General features: G+C 42.4%; 1 protein-coding gene and 1 long non-coding RNA gene across 7 annotated transcripts in view; both read right to left on the bottom strand.

Moving 5' to 3' along the window:
- The window catches only part of LOC124288454 (alpha-1,6-mannosyl-glycoprotein 2-beta-N-acetylglucosaminyltransferase-like), a 97618-nt gene that overhangs the window by 10176 nt on the left and 65345 nt on the right, over positions 1-22097 (bottom strand). The gene's annotated exons all lie outside the window — the stretch shown is intronic.
- LOC124288456 lies at positions 10-17240 on the bottom strand. Its single transcript, XR_006901459.1, has 3 exons — positions 17105-17240; positions 4110-4112; positions 10-106 (listed from the first exon to the last, which is right to left on the bottom strand). It is a non-coding gene; the product is annotated as an uncharacterized LOC124288456 (long non-coding RNA).

Raw genomic sequence — 22097 nt, 5'->3', positions numbered from 1 at the left:
ACAAAGCATCCCATTAAACATCATCAACAAAGTGAACTTGTTTGTCAGTTAATGTCAGAAGACACTAAATAATCAAGTGTGAGTGAGTGAGTTTAGTTTTACGCCACTTTTAGCGGAGGGACACCAGAAATGGGCTTCACACATTGTACCAATGTGTGGAATCGAACCCGGATCTTTGGCGTGACGAGTGAATGCTTTAACCACTAGGCTACCCCACCGCCACTTAACACCTTTGATCATGTGCTTGTGTCAAGGACCAGATGTAACCTTTAATATACAGGTGGCAAGGTTTTGTATGTTCAAATAAGACCTGTTTGCATCAAGTGAATTGAGTGAGTTTATTTTTATGCCAACCTTTAGCAATATTCCATGGTGGAATATGTCAAGGCAGGGGACACCAGAAATGGGCTTCACACATTGTACTCGTACCTTTAATATATAGGTGGCAAGGTTTTGTATGTTCACCTATGGGGTTAATCGAACCCGGGTCTTCAGAATGACGAGCACATGCTTTCACGACTAGGCTACCCCACTGCCCTAGTTCAAGTGAAACTTCAGGTTTTACTTTGAATTATAAATAGGTCATGCTCTGTGGTTTCAGTGTCATAAATGAAATATATTTTATCAATAAATCGGTTCATAAGGCAGCTTATAACCTTGCACTCAGTCTTATCAGCCCTGTCTTCACTTCTTCCAAGGCCTCATTATCTACTGTCAACCTCCTATACAACACAGAAGTCATGGGAAAGTTCCTTTGGTTTGTAAGTCTTTGACAGTCCTTGTAAAATATTAATTTGTATTTCAATAGTCCACAAAAGTAATTAGCTACAGAGTTGCCATCTAATGGTAAACGTGGCAGTCCATAAGGAACTGTTGCCAGGTTTGATTGCCAAGTAGAAGACCCAGTAAGAGTCACTAAATAACATCTAATAAAAAGAAGCCGGCGTGTTTGACGGAACAGGATATTGAGGAGCCAGCCAGCCAGCTTCCAGATGGTCCTTAGCTGCTGAACACATAGATCATCCATTTATCAGGTACACTCAGACATCTCTCTGTGCCTGTTGCCTACAATGTATTGATTGGGGATGTGATCGTCCAGGAGGACAGTCATATATCTCCCACTTTGTCTCCAGAGGGAGCACTGTATTGTCTTATCTACAACCTAGTAACATCAAGTTATGTCAAGAGAGGGGATGTTTTATACTTCTTTATTCTGTTACATCCTTTATGCTGAGGCATGAAATAAACATGAAACAACACAAAGAAACAATTGCCATTCCAATCACCAGAAAAACACGAGCAAAAAGTCAGGGATTTCTCTAAAGAATTGTTCTTAAGACAACTACAGAGGAGAATTAATGAAAGTCCTGGTAACTTGGTTCATAGCAAGTCTTGGTTCCGTCAATGTGAGACAATGCTGGTAACATCAATCAGGTGATTGTCTGGCCCAGACTTGATCATGTCCAGGCAAAGAAAAGAGGTAAGTGCGGCATAAACAAGAAGACAAACACTTGTCGAATTTCACTACCTGTAGATCAAGTTGTTTCAGTGAACATATGAGTTTGTATTTAGGGGTATGAAACAATGGGCTCAAGAATTTGTCTTTCTATTTTTTTTGCAGAATCAGCAGAATCAAACAATATAATAAAAAAGCGTAGCCTTAATATGACGTCAATCACGCCTGTATACATCAATTGTATACAAGTCAGATAGGAAACAAAATCTTTATTGAGCTCAGGATTCCATTTCCATTCCATTTCCGTGGAGCACCCTGCAGGTTCTGTCCTGCATGCAGGATGAAAACAACACTGGTAAAAGAATTACCAATTTTACACATCAATTTTAATTTGTCAGTTTAAAGTGCCTTGTCTCTGGGTTCACACCAACCTGGATCCACAAAGAAGCCCATGCGAGACGTAACCATGGCGATTGACCATGTGCACAGACTAACCCAATTTTTGTTAAAGACCAACAGTGTTTGGAGAGGGGAGAATTACTACAGAAAATTACCAATGAATATTTCACTCGGTAATTACTACAGAGAAGAAGCCATCAAACAGGTTCAAGGGCTGTGTTGAAAAAAACCCAACTCTGATCTGTAACCCTCTGATATTCATCAGGAATGTGTGTGTGAGAGAGAGAGAAAGAGAGAGGGGGGAGGAAGGAAGAAAGAGGAGGGAGAGATGAGTAAGAGAAGAAAAGAAAGGGGGAGGAGGGATAGAGAGAAGGAAAGAGGGAGAGTTAACAGATCAATGACGCTATGGTCAGATTTTTCTATAGAGAGAGTAAAAGTATCTTTAAACATTTCTCACAAATATTTTATATTCAAATGCAACAAATTTGAATATAACAAACCCTCTTGTTTAACAGCTCACGGACAAGAGGCAGTGACGTCACGTCCACATCATACAAACGTTATCCCTTCAACATGAAGGTGTGACTACTCACAGTGGGTACAAACACAGAACCAGGCCAATATTTGGACGTCTGCTTTGTGGCAGTTCCCTCCTCACAACCCGTGAGTATCCCAGCCAGAAATCTTCCCCTTGGGGGCCTGATGGTTACAACTTAATACAAGCCCAGCTTTCAATATTTGCCACACTTGAAAATTTGTTTTGTTTAAGCCGCAATGTAGCCAATATTTAAATAAAAAGTGTATTTCCTGTGCATGCAAAAATTGTCCATGTCTATCAGTGTGGTCTGTTTTATTATGTAAGAAGGGTCTGTGTAATTGTCACTTCTCCTGTCATTCCCTCTATATCACAGCTGTTTGAACCCTCTCATTTCTCCTGTCATTCCCTCTATATCACAGCTGTTTGAACCCTCTCACTTCTGTCATTCCCTCTATATCACAGCTGTTTGAACCCTCTCATTTCTCCTGTCATTCCCTCTATATCACAGCTGTTTGAACCCTCTCACTTCTGTCATTCCCTCTATATCACAGCTGTTTGAACCCTCTCATTTCTCCTGTCATTCCCTCTATATCACAGATGTTTGAACCCTCTCATTTCTCCTGTCATTCCCTCTATATCACAGATGTTTGAACCCTCTCACTTCTCCTGTCATTCCCTCTATATCACATATGTTTGAACCCTCTCACTTCTCCTGTCATTCCCTCTATATCACAGCTGTTTGAACCCTCTCATTTCTCCTGTCATTCCCTCTATATCACAGATGTTTGAACCCTCACTTCTCCTGTCAGTTCCTCTATATCACAGATGTTTGAACCCTCTCACTTCTCCTGTCATTCCCTCTATATCACAGCTGTTTGAACCCTCTCATTTCTCCTGTCAGTTCCTCTATATCACAGATGTTTGAACCCTCTCACTTCTCCTGTCATTCCCTCTATATCACAGCTGTTTGAACCCTCTCATTTCTCCTGTCAGTCCCTCTATATCACAGCTGTTTAAACCCTCTCATTTCTCCTGTCAGTCCCTCTATATCACAGCTGTTTAAACCATCTCATTTCTCCTGTTTGAGACCTCAATGTACAGCTGATGGTTTAAGCCCTAATTTGTCCTGTTTGACCCTGCTATTACACCAGATCATATCCCGGAGTTGTTTCCCAGAGGTGTCTTTAAGCACCTACTTAACCTCCAGAGTTTTGCTTTATGATAAACAAGGCGTCAATGTTCAGTTGTCAAATTCCCTGAAGCCATCCATGCAAACACAATAGCATATTACAATCGATTTTATCAACAATAAATTATTCATAGTACACACACAAGCACACACAATCTATATACTTTTATGAGCTCTATCAGACGGCCTTGCCAGGCATAACAGAAGAGGCTTCAACATTTCTTCCAACGGAGGACTTTAACATGTAATCTAAGAGTGGGTTGTCTCATGTTACAATATACAAACTACCCTGGTTATACTTACACATATTTAACTAACAATTGAGCCTATTGAACATTATGACATTGCACATTATGATATTACACTATGGTTACAGAAACCCAATAGGAGATGCTCAGTGAGTGAGTTGGGGAATCGAACCCGGGGCTTCGACGTGACGAGCAAATGCTTTAAGCACCAGGGTACCCACCGCCCCAGGAGATACTTCAAACGCTAACAAGACCATCTGACCTCGTGTCAAAGCCTACTGCCTGTTGCCCATATATACAAGACACCACCGACAGCGATAGTATCCTGTGTGTTACCAGTTACCACTGATGAAGACTTATTTCCGATTTCTTGTTTTAAAGCAAGAAATCTGCAGTCAGTGCATACACTGTTATGTTCAGTAACAAGTTTAGCTTCTGCAGACAATGAATAATTCACTGCAGGAAAATAACATGGGCATTCTCCTATATTGATCACTGTTTGATGTTATTAGAACAATTCCTGAGTGTCAGTGCAAAGTGTGTTGAAAGCAGGAACTGTGCCGTGAGTGAGTGAGTGAGTGAGTGAGTGAGTGAGTGAGTGAGTGAGTGAGTGAGTGAGTGAGTGAGTGAGTGAGTGGTGTGTGTGTGAGTGAGTGAGTGAGTGAGTGAGTGAGCCGTAACCATGATGTGTCAACTTGAAGTGAAAAGAAAGTCGACGGTGATGCAGGTAGTCTGGGTGAATCCCCCCCTCTACACTGAACTACATGGTAAAGACCAGATTGGCTAGTCCCACAAAGACTAGATTGGATGGTCTCCCAATGACTAGATCGGCTAGTCCCCCCAATGACTCCACTGGATACTGGCTGGTCCTCCTTGAGTTTCACCCACATGCTCTCTGTCACATTCAATTTTTACTCTCAACACCACAGTAGACTAAAATACCATATAGAAATAGTTGATCTAACCTGATTTACACCAAACAAATCCTACTGATTAAGATAACAAAGTTTGTCTGCAAAAAAGAGTTGATTATTTTTCAATCAGGGTCACAAGTAAGGTGTTCCCACCTAGCAGCCCAAAAATGAGAGACTGGCTGAGAGCTGAGAGTTATGTTAGCCACCTGCAAATTAAGCCAATAATGAACAAGTGTTTGCCACTAAAATGGCATTGTCCCCCACGCCACCAAAGAAGAATGAAATATTTATAACATATTTACTACTTTATAGTTTTTGGTCACATACAAGATGTCTGAAATGACTGGTGTCTGCATAATCACCCAATGTAGGCTGTCGACATAACTGAAGACATTGGGTGCAATGTTTTATGAGACATCGCTTTTACATAAGTTTGAAAAGTGGTCAAAGTGTCGTGGTGACCTTGAAAATGAGGTCAAGGTCACCAAAATCGACTAGTGTCTGCATAATCCCCCAATGAAGACATTGGGTACAACAGTTCATGAGATATTGCGTTAACAAGAATTGGGATGTACGTACGGACACTGCTGAAAACATAGTCCACCGTTCCAGCGTTGTGGTGGGGGACAATGACAATACATTTGTCACATCTTTTATCTGAACTTATTTTTTAAAATGCTTCTTCAACTTTTCAAAATAATACTTTGCTCTCTGGGATGAGGATTTCACCATGAAACTGTGTATTCTGTGTTGTAGTTAGGTCTCATGGTTAGACGAGTAATTTACCCCAGTGTCAGTCAGATGTAACCTGGCTGTTGGTCAGCTGTAACCTGAGTGTCAGTCAGATGTAACCTGGCTGTTGGTCAGCTATAACCCCAGTGTCAGACAGATGTAACCTGAGTGTCAGTCAGATGTAACCTGGCTGTTGGTCAGCTATAACCCCAGTGTCAGACAGATGTAACCTGAGTGTCAGTCAGATGTAACCTTGCTGTTGGTCAGCTGTAACCTGAGTGTTGGTCAGATGTAACCTGAGCATCAGTCAGATGTAACCTGGCTGTTGGTCAGATGTAACCTGGCTGTTGGTCAGCTGTAACCTGAGCGTTAGTCAGATGTAACCTGAGTGTCGGTCAGATGTAACCTGGCTGTTGGTCAGCTGTAACCTGAATGTCAGTCAGATGTAACCTGAGCGTTAGTCAGATGTAACCTGAGTGTCGGTCAGATGTAACCTGAGTGTCAGTCAGATGTAACCTGGCTGTTGGTCAGCTGTAACCTGAGTGTCGGTCAGATGTAACCTGAGTGTCAGTCAGATGTAACCTGGCTGTTGGTCAGCTATAACCCCAGTGTCAGACAGATGTAACCTGGCTGTTGGTCAGCTGTAACCTGAGTGTCAGTCAGCTGTAACCTGAGCGTTAGTCAGATGTAACCTGAGAGTCAGTCAGATGTAACCTGAGTGTCGATCAGATGTAACCTGAGTGTCGATCAGATGTAACCTGAGAGTCGGTCAGCTGTAACCTGAGCATTGGTCAGATGTAACCTGAGTGTCAGTCAGCTGTAACCTGAGTGTCGGTCAGCTGTAACCCAAGCATCGGTCAGTCAGATGTAACCTGAGTGTCAGTCAGATGTAACTAGAACTTCACATGGGCTTCACATGTTCTGACTTTCGGTCAGCTGTAACATTAGCTCTGGTCAGATGTAACCTGAGTGTTGGTCAGACGTAACCTGAGTGTTGGTCAGCTGTAACCTGAGAGTCGGTCAGCTGTAACCTTGCTGTTTGTCAGCTGTAACCTGAGTGTCAGTCAGATCTAACCTGAGTGTCGGTCAGATGTAACCTGAGCATTTGTCAGATGTAACCTGAGTGTTGGTCAGATGTAACCTGAGTGTCGGTCAGCTGTAACCCGAGCATTGGTCAGATATAACCTGAGTGTCGGTCAGATGTAACCTGAGCATTGGTCAGATGTGACCTGAGTGTCAGTCAGATGTAACCTGAGTGTCGGTCAGATGTAACCTGAGCATTGGTCAGATGATACCAGAATGTTGGTCAGCTGTAACCTGAGTGTTGGTCAGCTGTAACCTGAGTGTTGGACAGATGTAACAGGGGGTTGGTCAACTGTAACCAGAATGTTTGTCATATGTAACCTGGATGACACTGTAGACACATAAACTGAAGATACAAAAAACAAACCGATGACCCACATATCAACAGAAAAAGGCCTGCATGGCTACTTATCCCTTTTCACATTTCAGTAAACCCTGGCACTGCTAAAGGAGAGGCTACAGCAGGTAGATGTCAAAAGCAGCCATATTGATTTTGTTCACATGACTTCATGAGCTTTAGGAATGTTCTAACTTGCGAAAAGCTGCGATAAACATTACCAATGACTTGACACCGACATCCTTGACATTTCCCTTCCATTACTGATCAATCAAATCTCTTTCATATAATAGAACCCTACTTAACAATCAAATTTGAACTTTTATTTCCATGTCCATAGATTATCAGGTGCCGGCAGACACTCTGTGACTATGGATCTTGCACCATTAACATATTGGACCAATCACCACGACATGCATGAAATTGGGTTTAACGTCGTACTTGAGAATATGTCGCTCATATGATGAGGTGCATGCCTGTGTATGTGTAGGTGCGGCTGCTTGTACAAGCCAAGACTGAAGCTGGTTTTATAGTGCTAGCCCACTGAGATACCACGCCACAGCGAAGCATGAATACCCCACTCAGACACATTATACTGACTCCGAGCTGACCAGTCCTTGTTGTACCCATTAATGCCGAGCGCCAGGCAGGGACCAACAAGTACCACATTTTAACATCTTTTGGTATGACGCGGTCGGGGATCGAACCCGCGACCTTCTGCTCTCCGGGCGGACGCTCTAACCACTACACCACGGGAGGCGGTCAGAGCATGTTATTACTCTGCACCAACACAGCAATTAGAAGATACCTGGACTGATGATAGTACCTCATTCAGACTCGACTATAACAATTTCATTATTCATCTGAATAAATCCTGACATGAGATTAAGGAAATGAAAACACACAATTGTATCACTGATCGAATTGAAAACGCTGAGGAGGAATTAGGAAAGCACTTTTTTTCAATGACATCACTGAATTCACCAACGTTGAAGGTCAATGGCACCATATAGACAATGACTGTGAGGTAAGTGACAATTCCTTAAAGTGGGGCAATCCCCAAATAAAGTCAATTTAAGTAGTTCACGATGTTCGTGAAAATGCAAGTGTAGGTATAATAGTGTAGACAAACCGAGAATGAGAATTGTGGTGAATCTGGGATTTAAACCTACAGTCAGTGAATGGCCTGTAAGTTGAAGTATGTCTCTTGCCATGATTCAGACAAGTGGACAAATCAGATTCATTTCAATTCCAGAGTATACCTGGAAATCGAAACCAATTGAGGATCAGCAAGCTATCTATTGCCACTGTAGACTCCAGTCATCATCAGACAGCCTCATGATTGCTGCACCGGTCACTCGGGGTGACATAAAATCTATAGGAGTCTCGCCACTTCACCATCATCAGTTCAGCATCAGTTGTGGCAGGCAGTGGCGGCAGGCGGTTACAACCGATCAATCATCGAAAAAAATTGGTTAGCGAGATCTATCAAATTTTCCTGGTTATGTTTATTAATGCACAAAATAATATAGAAAAAACATGTACTTCTGTGTTTTTTGCAAATTGCACAAAATGCATTTACAAATTTCACATCTTTAAAGGAGGACTAGTATGTTAGGAACATAAATTTCGTGGAATCTTTAAGATTATTTCAATCATGACAAGGAACGAGCTTGTAGTACGTATGAAATGTAACAGACAAAACCAACCTAGTGAAAAATGTTGTTAATGCAAACAAGTGTGCCAAAATTGTTTGTGTTCGATTATGAGAAAACATTATTGATTGCTTGGTCGTTTAGTCATTGCAACCAATCTTTGATTATTTCAATTAATCGGACCACCACTAGTGTGTGGAACACTAAATCTCTACTTTAAGGCTGGGTGTGTCTGGAACACTATATCTCTACTTTATGACAGGGTGTGTCTGGAACACTAAATCTCTACTTTAAGACAGGGTGTGTCTGGAACACTAAATCTCTACTTTAAGACAGGGTGTGTCTGGAACACTAAATCTCTACTTTAAGACAGGGTGTGTCTGGAACACTAAATCTCTACTTTAACACAGGGGGTGTGTCTGGAGCACTAAATCTCTACTTTAAGACTGGGTGTGTCTGGAACACTAAATCTCTACTTTAAGACAGGGTGTGTCTGGAACACTAAATCTCAACTTTAAGACAGGGTGTGTCTGGAACACTAAATCTGTACTTTAAGACTGGGTGTGTCTGGAACACTCAATCTCTACTTTAAGACAGGGTGTGTCTGGAACACTAAATCTCTACTTTAAGACAGGGTGTGTCTGGAACACTAAATCTGTACCTTTAAGACAGTGTGTGTCTGGAACACTAAATCTGTACTTTAAGACAGGGTGTGTCTGGAACACTAAATCTGTACTTTAAGACAGGGTGTGTCTGGAACACTAAATCTGTACTTTAAGACAGGGTGAGTCTGGAACACTAAATCTCTACTTTAAGACAGGGTGAGTCTGGAACACTAAATCTGTACTTTAAGACTGGGTGTGTCTGGAACACTAAATCTCTACTTTAAGACAGGGTGTGTCTGGAACACTAATCTCTACTTTCAGACTGGGTGTGTCTGGAACACTAAATCTGTACTTTAAGACAGGGTGTGTCTGGAACACTAAATCTGTACTTTAAGACAGGGTGAGTCTGGAACACTAAATCTCTACTTTAACACAGGGTGAGTCTGGAACACTAAATCTGTACTTTAAGACTGGGTGTGTCTGGAACACTAAATCTCTACTTTAAGACAGGGTGTGTCTGGAACACTAATCTCTACTTTCAGACTGGGTGTGTCTGGAACACTAAAGCTCTACTTTAAGACTGGGTGTGTCTGGAACACTAATCTCTACTTTAAGGCTGGGTGTGTCTGGAACACTAAATCTCTACTTGAAGACAGGGTACTGTGTGTCTGGAACACTAAATCTCTACTTTAAGACAGGGTGTGTCTGGAACACTAAATCTCTACTTTTAGACAGGGTGTGTCTGGAACACTAAATCTCTACTTTAACACAGGGTGTGTCTGGAACACTAAATCTCTACTTTAACACAGGGTGTGTCTGGAACACTATATCTCTACTTTAAGACAGGGTGTGTCTGGAACACTAAATCTCTACTTTAAGACAGGGTGTGTCTGGAACACTAAATCTCTACTTTAAGACAGGGTGTGTCTGGAACACTAAATCTCTACTTTAAGACAGGGTGTGTCTGGAACACTAAATCTCTACTTTAAGACAGGGTGTGTCTGGAACACTATATCTCTACTTTAAGACAGGGTGTGTCTGGAACACTAAATCTGTACTTTAAGACAGGGTGTGTCTGGAAGACTAAATCTGTTCTTTAAGGCAGGGTGTATCTGGAACACTAAATAGCTACCTTTAAGACAGGGTGTGTCTGGAACACTATATCGGTGCATTTAGCAACATCTAGTCATCTCTCTGTAGACTTTGGTAATATTTGGCTACTTCCAATATTGGCTTCGCTTTAAGCACATGCTTCCCAGAGCAATCAATACGGACATTCCTTGGCTGTTCTACAGGCTGGATTACAGTGGAACACTTCCTCCTAAGCTCTACTCCTTCCCCTTGGAGAACACAGGATACAAGGTCAGCTTGTACAGCCTCTTTGTCTGCCTATAATTCACACAACAAAACCTCTACACTTCATCAAATTCATTTCAATCACAAAATGTCACAGGTTGCTGAAAAAACATGAAGTTTGAGTTGATTTTTTTATAAACAAAACCCTAGGTTGCCAATCTCTCACTCACGTAGGTGAGTTTAAATACAGACCTTGACATAAAATAAACATGGATTTGATAACTTTTCTACCAACAAGAGAAGAAACAGCAATGAAAGCGTGACTAGTCAGCCACATGTATAACATATATACTGAATTTCCAGAACACACAGGTATGACATCGAAGTGATGAACAAACACAACAGGTAAGATGTACATGCTGATGTCAGACATGTTCCATTAATCCTCTCATAACATAAACCTCCATTCTGGCTCAAATCTATTTCCTAAATGTTGTCTAAACACCAGCCACCACACATTGAGCTGCTTGCAGTGTTTGTACAAAAGATTGAAGACTCAAAAAATCATTATCTGCCGTTAATTGCTATACAGCGAATGACAGACATTGCCTTACATCCCAGCATCACAGGATAAAAGGATAAAGCAGGAAATGGGATGTTCAGTGATTGTCAGAGTAATTGGGCTCTTAACTTTTGATGTTTGAGTGAAAAGTTGTGTCTTCAATGTCACAGGTCATGTGCATTATAGATCTACTTTCATAACATTGCATAACATAACTCCATATCTGTGAGGGGATGGAAGTTAACATTGTATAACTATCTGTAAGGGGATGGAAGTTAACACTGTACAACTATCTGTGAGGGGATGGAAGTTAACACTGTACAATTATTTGTGAGGGGATGGAAGTTAACACTGTACAACTATCTGTGAGGGGATGGAAGTTAACACTGTACAACTATCTGTGAGGGGATGGAAGTTAACACTGTATAACTATCTGTGAGGGGATGGAAGTTAACACTGTACAACTATGTGTGAGGGGATGGAAGTTAACATTGTATAACTATCTGTGAGGGAATGGAAGTTAACACTGTACAACTATCTGTGAGGGGATGGAAGTTAACACTGTACAACTATCTGTGAGGGGATGGAAGTTAACACTGTACAACTATCTGTGAGGGGATGGAAGTTAACACTGTATAAATATCTGTGAGGGGATGGAAGTTAACACTGTACAACTATCTGTGAGGGGATGGAAGTTAACACTGTACAACTATCTGTGAGGGGATGGAAGTTAACACTGTAAAACTATCTGTGAGGGGATGGAAGTTAACACTGTACAATTATCTGTGAGGGGATGAAAGTTAACACTGTACAAGTATCTGTGAGGGGATGGAAGTTAACACTGTACAACTATCTGTGAGGGGACGGAAGTTAACACTGTACAACTCTATCTCAATGAAGAAATGGAAGTTGACATTGTGTGTCTTCCTGTGTCACTGTGCATATATGAAACAGGATGGATTGATTGAGCTGTTTCAACACTGCATTGAAAGTCTTCCCGTTATGTCACAGAGAGTTCCTGTAGGAAAGCCTGATGCAGACCTTGCATGTGGACTACATAATCCTGGTGAACCCAGACTCAACCCCCAAAATAGGTACATGTATCTGGTGTTTCTAACAGATACAAGTCACACCTTAGACCACCTGACCATCCATACCGTGTTCAAAGGCTGGATCACTGCTCATGACCGGCCACACCATTGTACAGATTCAATCATTTCCCTGTCCGTGATATCGCTGGAATATTGGTGATCATAATAGTATACACTGATTCACTCACAGGCTCATCGAACAGGAAACGATCAATAATCATGATCGATCAATCGTAGGAGAACACAACCAGTCAAGATTAAGTCTGGTTTCAGCCTAATGGACTCGTGGCCTTTTCAAACCCTAAAAGAGCACCTGTCTGTCAGTGAGGAGCCTGAGTAGTGGTCACCTGACCACAGGGATCATGTCACTGTCTCAGCTGTGGGACACGTGCAGGACATAATGCTCAACTTCAAGCTGTGGCTCAACAGCAAGTAACTCAGGCAACAGGTGATCTAGTATAGTATCAGATTAGCTGATATCATCATACTACAGTTGGATGGGTGGGAGGGGATGGATGTTATAAAAAAGTATCATATGTGTGGTGTGGTGTGTCATGTGGTACAGTGGTGTGATGTGTCATGTGGTACAGTGTTGTACAGTGGTGTGGTGTGTCATGCGGTACAGTGGTGTGATGTGTCATGTTGTACAGTGGTGTGATGTGTCATGTGGTGCAGTGTCGTACAGTGGTGTGACGTGTCATGTGGTACAGTGGTGTGGTGTGTCATGTTGTACAGTGGTGTGTCATGTGGTACAGTGTCGTACAGTGATGTGACGTGTCATGTGGTACAGTGGTGTGGTGTGTCATGTGGTACAGTGTTGTACAGTTGTGTGGTGTGTCATGTGGTACAATGGTGTGATGTGTCATGCGGTATAGTGGTTTGATGTGTCATGTTGTACAGTGGTGTGGTGTGTCATGTGGTACAGTGGTGTGATGTGTCATGTGGTACAGTGGTGTGATGTGTCATGTGGTACAGTGGTGTGATGTGTCATGTGGTACAGTGGTGTGATGTGTCATGTGGTACAGTGTCGTACAGTGGTGTGGTGTGCCATGTGGTACAGTGTTGTACAGTGTTGTGGTGTGGCATGTGGTACAGTGTTGTACAGTACAGTGGTGTGGTGTGGCATGTGGTACAGTGTTGTACAGTGGTGTGGTGTGTCATGTGGTATAGTGTTGTACAGTGGTGTGGTGTGTCATGTGGTACAGTGTTGTACAGTGGTGTGGTGTGTCATGTGGTACAGTGTTGTACAGTGTTGTACAGTGGTGTGGTGTGTCATGTGGTACAGTGTTGTACAGTGGTGTGGTGTGTCATGTGGTACAGTGGTGTGATGTGTCATGTGGTACAGTGTGTGTGGTACAGTGTTGTACAGTGGTGTGATGTGTCATGTGGTACAGTAGTGTACAGTGGTGTGATGTGTCATGTGGTACAGTGGTGTGATGTGTCATGTGGTACAGTGGTGTGATGTGTCATGTGGTACAGTAGTGTACAGTGGGTTGGTGTGTCATGTGGTACAGTGGTGTACAGTGGTGTGATGTGTCATGTGGTACAGTAGTGTACAGTGGTGTACAGTGGGTTGGTGTGTCATGTGGTACAGTGGTGTACAGTGGTGTGATGTGTCATGTGGTACAGTGGTGTGATGTGTCATGTGGTACAGTAGTGTACAGTGGGTTGGTGTGTCATGTGGTACAGTGTTGTACAGTTGTGTGGTGTGTCATGTGGTACAATGGTGTGATGTGTCATGCGGTATAGTGGTTTGATGTGTCATGTGGTACAGTGGTGTGATGTGTAATGTGGTGCAGTGGTGTACAGTGGGTTTGTGTGTCATGTGGGGCAGTGGTGTACAGTGGGTTGGTGTGTCATGTGGTACAGTGTGTACAGTGGTGTGATGTGTCATGTGGTACAGTAGTGTACAGTGGGTTGGTGTGTCATGTGGTACAGTGGTGTACAGTGGGTTGGTGTGTCATGTGGTACAGTGGTGTACAGTGGGTTGGTGTGTCATGTGGTACAGTGGTGTACAGTGGGTTGGTGTGTCATGTGGTACAGTGGTGTACAGTGTGTTTGTGTGTTATGTGGGGCAGTGGTGTACAGTGGGTTGGTGTGTCATGTGGTACAGTGGTGTACAGTGGTGTGATGTGTCATGTGGTACAGTAGTGTACAGTGGGTTGGTGTGTCATGTGGTACAGTGGTGTACAGTGGGTTTGTGTGTCATGTGGTACAGTGGTGTACAGTGGGTTTGTGTGTTATGTGGGGCAGTGGTGTACAGTGGGTTGGTGTGTCATGTGGTACAGTGGTGTACAGTGGGTTTGTGTGTCATGTGGTGCAGTGGTGTACAGTGGTGTGATGTGTCATGTGGTACAGTGGTGTACAGTGGGTTTGTGTGTTATGTGGGACAGTGGTGTACAGTGGGTTGGTGTGTCATGTGGTACAGTGGTGTACAGTGGGTTTATGTCATGTGGTCATGTGGTGGTGTACAGTGGTGTGATGTGTCATGTGGTACAGTGGTGTACAGTGGGTTTGTGTGTCATGTGGTACAGTGGTGTACAGTGGGTTGGTGTGTCATGTGGTACAGTGGTGTACAGTGGGTTTGTGTGTCATGTGGGGCAGTGGTGTACAGTGGGTTTGTGTGTCATGTGGTGCAGTGGTGTACAGTGGGTTGGTGTGTCATGTGGTACAGTGGTGTACAGTGGGTTTGTGTGTCATGTGGTACAGTGGTGTACAGTGGGTTGGTGTGTCATGTGGTACAGTGGTGTACAGTGGGTTTGTGTGTCATGTGGTACAGTGGTGTACAGTGGGTTTGTGTGTCATGTGGTGCAGTGGTGTACAGTGGGTTGGTGTGTCATGTGGTACAGTGGTGTACAGTGGGTTTGTGTGTCATGTGGTGCAGTGGTGTACAGTGGGTTTGTGTGTCATGTGGTACAGTGGTATACAGTGGGTTTGTGTGTCATGTGGTACAGTGGTGTACAGTGGGTTTGTGTGTCATGTGCAGTGGTGTACAGTGGGTTGGTGTGTCATGTGGTACAGTGGTGTACAGTGGGTTTGTGTGTCATGTGGTACAGTGGTGTACAGTGGGTTTGTGTGTCATGTTGTGCAGTGGTGTACAGTGGGTTGGTGTGTCATGTGGTACAGTGGTGTACAGTGGGTTGGTATTAACACCTAACCAAAGTGTTCAGTCGAACAACGAAACCCATTACCCTGTATCTTCCCCTAACTCCTGACATGCAGAATCTGACAGCGCTAACAGATACAGGAAGTACATCTGTGTCAAACTGCGAGGGAGGGTCAGTTCCTTATACAACGTCAGGAAGCAGCACTTAATTCAGTCACCAAGTCAGTAAACCAACAATGTTAAGTGCTTAGTGTTATGTGAGGGAGCTTGGTCTGAAACTCCTCTTGAACAACTGTATCACAATGTATCAATCTGATGTGTGACGAAAGCCCCAAGAGACGCACGTCTAGGACATTACCCACTTTGGATAAAGCCAGAGTATGGTGCACACAAACCAAGAAACATAGCTATGCAGACATAGGAATCAAACCCACAATTCCAGGTTTAAGGCAATGGTAAGGGCTGCGACAACTGGGCTACAAGCTCTCAGTGATATGAAACTAAAGCAATCATTTCCTCAGTAATCTTTTGAAGCTGAGTAATACTCAGATTTCACCTCAGATACTTTGTATATTTGTAGAACTCTACTGATCTATCAGACCATTGTTCATAGTCTATAGTTCATGTAATTGTTTTGAATAGATTACGGTATGTCTTTTAGAAAGAGGCAAAATGTAACATATATCATATTTTGGATTACACTTTTGCAGCATAGTACAAACTCTAGCACTGTTGATTGGAATTGATTCTAGGATTTGAACCCACACACAGGGGACGAGTCCATATTCCTCAATCCAAAACCGAAACCGCATGTAGTTGTTCCCGTACAACTGACAGGGAGTGGTAGTGTGCACCATGAAATATTTATTACTGTGTATGGTCATTCCTTATATAACGCAATCAAATACATCTAATACAACAGTAGGACAGTTCCGATCAAGAAAATGACAGTGCAGAATGGAATCGTCCTAGGGTACACATCTGTACCCCTTCAGCCAGAGTATATCGGCAGTTAATCACAACTCACATTTATTGTCACCTGTCACAAACATTACGTGGGATCAGTTCTAATCCAGCTTCAATAGACATGACAGAGCCACATGTTACTAAGTGGTGTCACATGGTACTAGGTGAAGCTGTTCATCCACCATTACCAGATATCTGTACCACACCTATAAATGTACTACCCTGTGACGTAGCTACTGGGTGGGTCAGGCAGGGGAGATCACGATTGATTTGATCAAAGCCATGTCAGTTGACCTCAAAGATTTATTGATCGTGATCGACATGGAGTGGCTGTACAGATACGGTCAACAGTCGGGCCTAGGATTTATATCTGTCACAATATGTTGTGTTCTCCTTGGTGAGGATGAAACAGGCAGACAACACAGGTCAAGCATTAGACCATTGTTTGGCTTCAGAGTATATTGGGGTTTTAGGTGCTTCTGTATAGAGTTATTCTCTTCCAGTAGTGTTAATGGTCTGGTGTTTTGCAGACTGTAGCCAGTAATGAACACATACAAAAAACTGCCCATGCACTTTGGCTTTTCTAGCATTATTTATCTCATCGATCCAATCCAGATCCAACCTTTTTCAAACATTCAAAACAGTAAAAATACATTTTAAAAATTCTTCCTCCTACTTGAAGATTGTTTTCCGATTTTCTGAAATAAATATCCACAGTCAGGATATCCCTGCTGTATACTGTTAGATTCTCACTACATAAGAAGGATGTGTTTATGAATCGCTAGAAGAAAGGTGTACAGTCATTGGCATCCATCGCAAACAAACACAAAGGTAGATAAAAAAATTTACCTGAAAAAACCTGAGTGAGTGAGTGAGTGAGTGAGTGAGTGAGTGAGTGAGTGAGTGAGTGAGTGAGTGAGCGAGCACTTTAAGCATTATTTCAGTGATATCATGGCGGCGGACACCAGAAATGGGCTTCACACACTGTGCCCATGTGGGAATTGAACCTGGTTCTTCGGTGTGACTAGCGAACACATTAAGCCCTAGGCTACCCCGCCCCACCCCCATGATATACTGATTATGTTCTGATTAGGGTACAGTTTCACATCATTGGATCAAAGCATGTGAGCATAGAATCTGAGATGCTCAACACTTAAACTCTATCACAGTCAACATTCCTAAGCTGCTCTGCAGGACACAGAGGTCAAAAGTCTTACTTAACAATTCAAATCCTTGGGGTCAGGGTTGAATCACATGAGTGGAATACATTACCACGGAAACACTATTCCCCCCAGTAATAATGTCTGCATTACGCTTGATATACTCTTGAGTAATGATTACTCCCGGTCAGCTCTTCCTCCCTGATACATGACGGCCATCCAAACACAACAACCTGCAAACCTGGAACTCATCTCAAGTTCAATAATGGAGTGATCATAACTTTTTCAGAACGTGTCAGATCAAGAACTGTTTGTAAACATCTGAGTGGAAAACTAATACAGGCTATCTACAGCAATACAAACAACTGACATGTACCACAAAGCTCTGTTACACATGGAGGTAAAATGACTATTACGTATGTGTCCCATTACACATAGCGGTACAATGTGTACGTGGACCAATACACAACCAAAAGAAGACAGAGAAATATTTCTTCATGATGAACCTCTCCTTGTACAGCTGATATTCACAACCATGTGTAGATGAATAAGTTGAATGACCCCAATCAACACCACAACACAACATTTCACCAACTGTAAGGATTAATTTTCAATTATTTATTCATTCATTTTAACTGCTTACAACTAAGGGGATTGTTTGCCTTTGTTTACTTTATGGTTGTCATGACAACACAATAACAACAATATGAATCTGATGTGTTTGTGGGTCAGTCAATACTGAAACGCAGGACAATTGAGTATCTGCCAAGCCATGCTGGCATCAATATTAACACACTTATATCTGTTGAGATGAGAACAGGGCAATCACACATGAACACAATGCCCACTTCCCACTGAAGATACAACATGTCTATTTCAGTTTGACATCATTCAAGAAACCTTTGACAGAAACACATTAGCCATGATACAAAATTCTTACTCCGCACTTTGATTCAAGAAATGTCCTTGACCTAAACTTAAGTTTCGTCACACTGAGGCTTCATCCATAGAGAAACTAAACTCAAACAGGGTCGGTGAAACTGCAGTTCTCAGTGCGTCGGTGGTTGATACCACAGACTGGGACAATACATGGTGTTGGCAGCACATCTGAACATGATCCCTGTATCTTCTGCTGCTAACAGACTCGGTGACATAAACAGGCCTACCAAAGAAAACTTTCCCACTGTGCAGAAAAACGCAGAAAAGTTCACATTAATCGTGGAAATACCAACATATTACCTCGCTACTGAAACAGTAAAAACGTCAACGAAAGATTATGAAACTGCAACATTTTTTATATCAGCGAACTTTGACCTCTACTGTGCTTGCACTTTACGATCCGGGCTTCTTTCAAATTTCCGAACACCCGTGAATCGCCTCTCGTAGAAAAAGTATTGAATATGTCGAAATAATTCCTGTCAATCGTTTTATACGAATGGAAAGTAAACTAAACAAGTGTGCACACAAGTTTCATGATGATAAATGCCAAATAACACAACAGAAATACTTTAAAAGGGAATGAAACTTTTGTCCAAGCTGGAAAATGTCAACATGCGGTCGAGACTTCCTCTTCCATGTGCGCATGCACAAAATTGAAGTTGCAGGTTCTTGGTTTTTTTATCCAGTTTCAGCGATTTAAAGTTGTCGTTTCTACTGTTTCAGTAGCGAGGTATTATGTTTATGTTGCTATTTCCACGATTAATGTGGACTTTTCAGTGTTTTTCTGCACAGTGGGAAAGTTTTCTTTGGTAGGCCTGATAAAGGGCCCAGTGACTGAAAAGGGCCCAGTGACTGAAAAAGGCCCAGAGACATGAAGGGATGCACTGACTTTAAGGGCCCAGTGAAATGAAGATGCCCATGAAGGGACCCAGTGACTTAAAGGGCCCAGTGACTGAAAAGGGCCCAGTGACATGAAGGGGTCCACTGACTTTAAGGGACTAAAAGGTCCCAGTCCACTGAGTGCTGACTGTACCTAGCAGTGTTGGCCATGTGAGTCATGGTGTGTGTGGTGTACAACATAAAGAGTATACAAGGGTTGCTTCACAGATTGTATTGCATAGACAAGCAAGGGGAAGAAGATATGCAGTTCTTTGTGTATGGTTCTTTGTTGCCAGACCAGTCAAATACATGTTATATGAATATGAATAATGTTGAGAGTGTTTAAACAACAACTCGAGGTCTCAATGAATTAAAAAAAATGACATTTGACAATGTCACGAAGGCAGCTTCATGGAACATACCTCACTTGTAATCCTACAGCACATACCTCACCTGTTAACCCAATAACTTGTAATCCTACAGAACATACCTCACCTGTTAACCCAATAACTTGTAATCCTACAGAACATACCTCACCTGTTAACCCAATAACTTGTAATCCTACAGCACATACCTCACCTGATAACCCAATAACTTGTAATACAATATTCTGACAGTCTCACATTATTTCAATCCTATTCAACAAAGTTGCACATAACATGTTTCCCTTGAGTCATCAAAAGATTAGTTTTTCCTTTCAACCTAAAACTCAAATGAGTGTTAGTTGTGCTTAAATGTATTCATGGAAGATCAACCGACAGTTTGATTCATTTGGGATTTGGCCCGAGTTGGGCCAGGGTTGACGAGAAGGAAGCGGCATCCATATTTGATGGCACTCTCACAAGGCGTGTGTCTTGTCCACCACAGCATATTGGTAAGCGCCATTACGGACAGTCAGGGGGACTTTGTGTAATGAAGTTATTGCATTCATCTGAGAGCGTCTACACCGCGACTCCACGTCCAGCCACCAGGCATGCCAGGGATCAACAAGGCGGCAGTCATGCCAATTACTGGGACCTTACGCTATGCTGTCACACAAACTGTCAACAATGCAGCACCAACACAATCTCATTGTCGATTAGGTATTTCTGTGTGAAACCAATAGCTTGGTCCTGTGGAAAGGTATGTTGAAATGCTCTGTATTCTTCTCCATCTTGAAGCATCTGCTGTCCTATTTCATTTTTTCGTTCATCTTGGCTTCAATGAGGCGCACATCTGTTTCTCAATTTCGGATCAAAACCTATCTCTCCAAATCAATGAATATCACCATATGCTTAATTAACAACTCTGGATTTATAAGGAAATCTCGTTCAGGGCTGACAATGTTTGCCTGAACAATTGCTGTGTTTGAGGAATATGTGGTTTCGGTTTGCTGTACCCTGAAGTCAATGACATTCATGCTGTATCTCACCACTGGCAAACACTAAAGCATGACATCACTTGACATCTAGCCTAGTGGTTGAGAGCAACTGACATCTAGCCCTGTGGTTGAGAGCAATTGATATCTAGCCCTGTGGTTGAGAGCAGTTGATATCTAGCCTAGTGGTTGAGAGCAATTGACATCTAGCCCTGTAGTTGAGAGCAGTTGACATCTAGCCCTGTGGTTGAGAGCAATTGACATCTAGCCCTGTGGTTGAGAGCAACTGACATCTAGCCCTGTGGTTGAGAGCAGTTGATATCTAGCCCTGTGGTTGAGAGCAGTTGATATCTAGCCCTGTGGTTGAAAGCAATTGACATCTAGCCCTGTGGTTGAGAGCAGTTGATATCTAGCCTTGTGGTTGAGAGCATGTTTGTGACTGAGACAGGGAAAGGGGTCAGTTAGCCGTGTAGCCTCTTTCAGGCCAACATGACAGCAGTTCCTCAACAATCGAGATCGTCATGTACACTTGCAAGGGAAGCCCAACCTCTGACAATCTTACCCTCTGAAACCATCCGCTACCTGCTCATGTCGTGTAATGTCAGGCATGCCAACATACCACACTCAGCTTACAAAACATCACTCCGTTAAATCTCATTGACAGCAGAGTGCAACGACATGTAGATGCCGTGATACGATAACATGGGTCTGATACGATTTGTATCCTGATGAGGGGCGGTGGGGTAGCCTAGTGGTTAAAGCGTTCACTTGTCACACAAAACACCCGGGTTCGATTTCCCACATGGGCACAACGTGTGAAGCCCATTTCCGGTGTCCCCGCCATGATATTGTAGGAATATGGCTAAAAGCAGCGTAAAACTAAACTCACTCACTCACACTATATCCTGATGAATTAGTGTATATTCTCTCCCTTTTGCAGGTGAATCATAACCCTGAATCATTTGTTGTTCTTAGTTTCAGACGAGATTAGATTGTTGTAGGGCAGAAAGACATAAGAAAGGGGGAACTGTGCGGATTCTGCTATTTATAGCCAATCAGAAAATACTAGACAACCTGCATATACTGGTTCTTGAAAATTCCTGCTATTATTAGAATAGAATAGAATAGAATAGAATAGAATAGAATAGAATAGAATAGAATAGAATAGAATAGAATAGAATAGAATAGAATAGAATAGAATAATACTTTAATGCCTTTTCAGGAATTTGTGTTACATCAGCAGAGCTCTTCACATTTGTTTAAGAGAGATATGGTACTTGGAATAAAGGATGTACGGGCTCTCTTAGTTTTCACAATTGGAACTTTGTAGCGGTGGCCTGAAGGGAGGAGGTTGTATTCCGAATTTAAGTAGTGAGTACGGTCAGATATGATTTTGACAGCTTGATTCATGATTTGCCGCTCATATGTTGATGATAAACATTCAAATCTGACTCCAGCGATTTTACTTGCAGTGTTAACAATTTTGTCTATTTTAGATTTGAGATGAACTGAGAGAGACCCGTACCAACAATGGAAGGAAAATGTTAAAATACTCTGAATAAATGCTACATAAAAAGATGACATC

The sequence above is a fragment of the Haliotis rubra genome, unplaced genomic scaffold (genome assembly GCF_003918875.1).
Source record: "Haliotis rubra isolate DU_JTF1 unplaced genomic scaffold, ASM391887v1 Scf418, whole genome shotgun sequence".
Lineage (NCBI taxonomy): Eukaryota > Metazoa > Mollusca > Gastropoda > Lepetellida > Haliotidae > Haliotis > Haliotis rubra.
The sequence above is the reverse complement of the archived record's forward strand: the minus strand, read 5'-3'. Positions and strand labels throughout refer to the sequence as shown.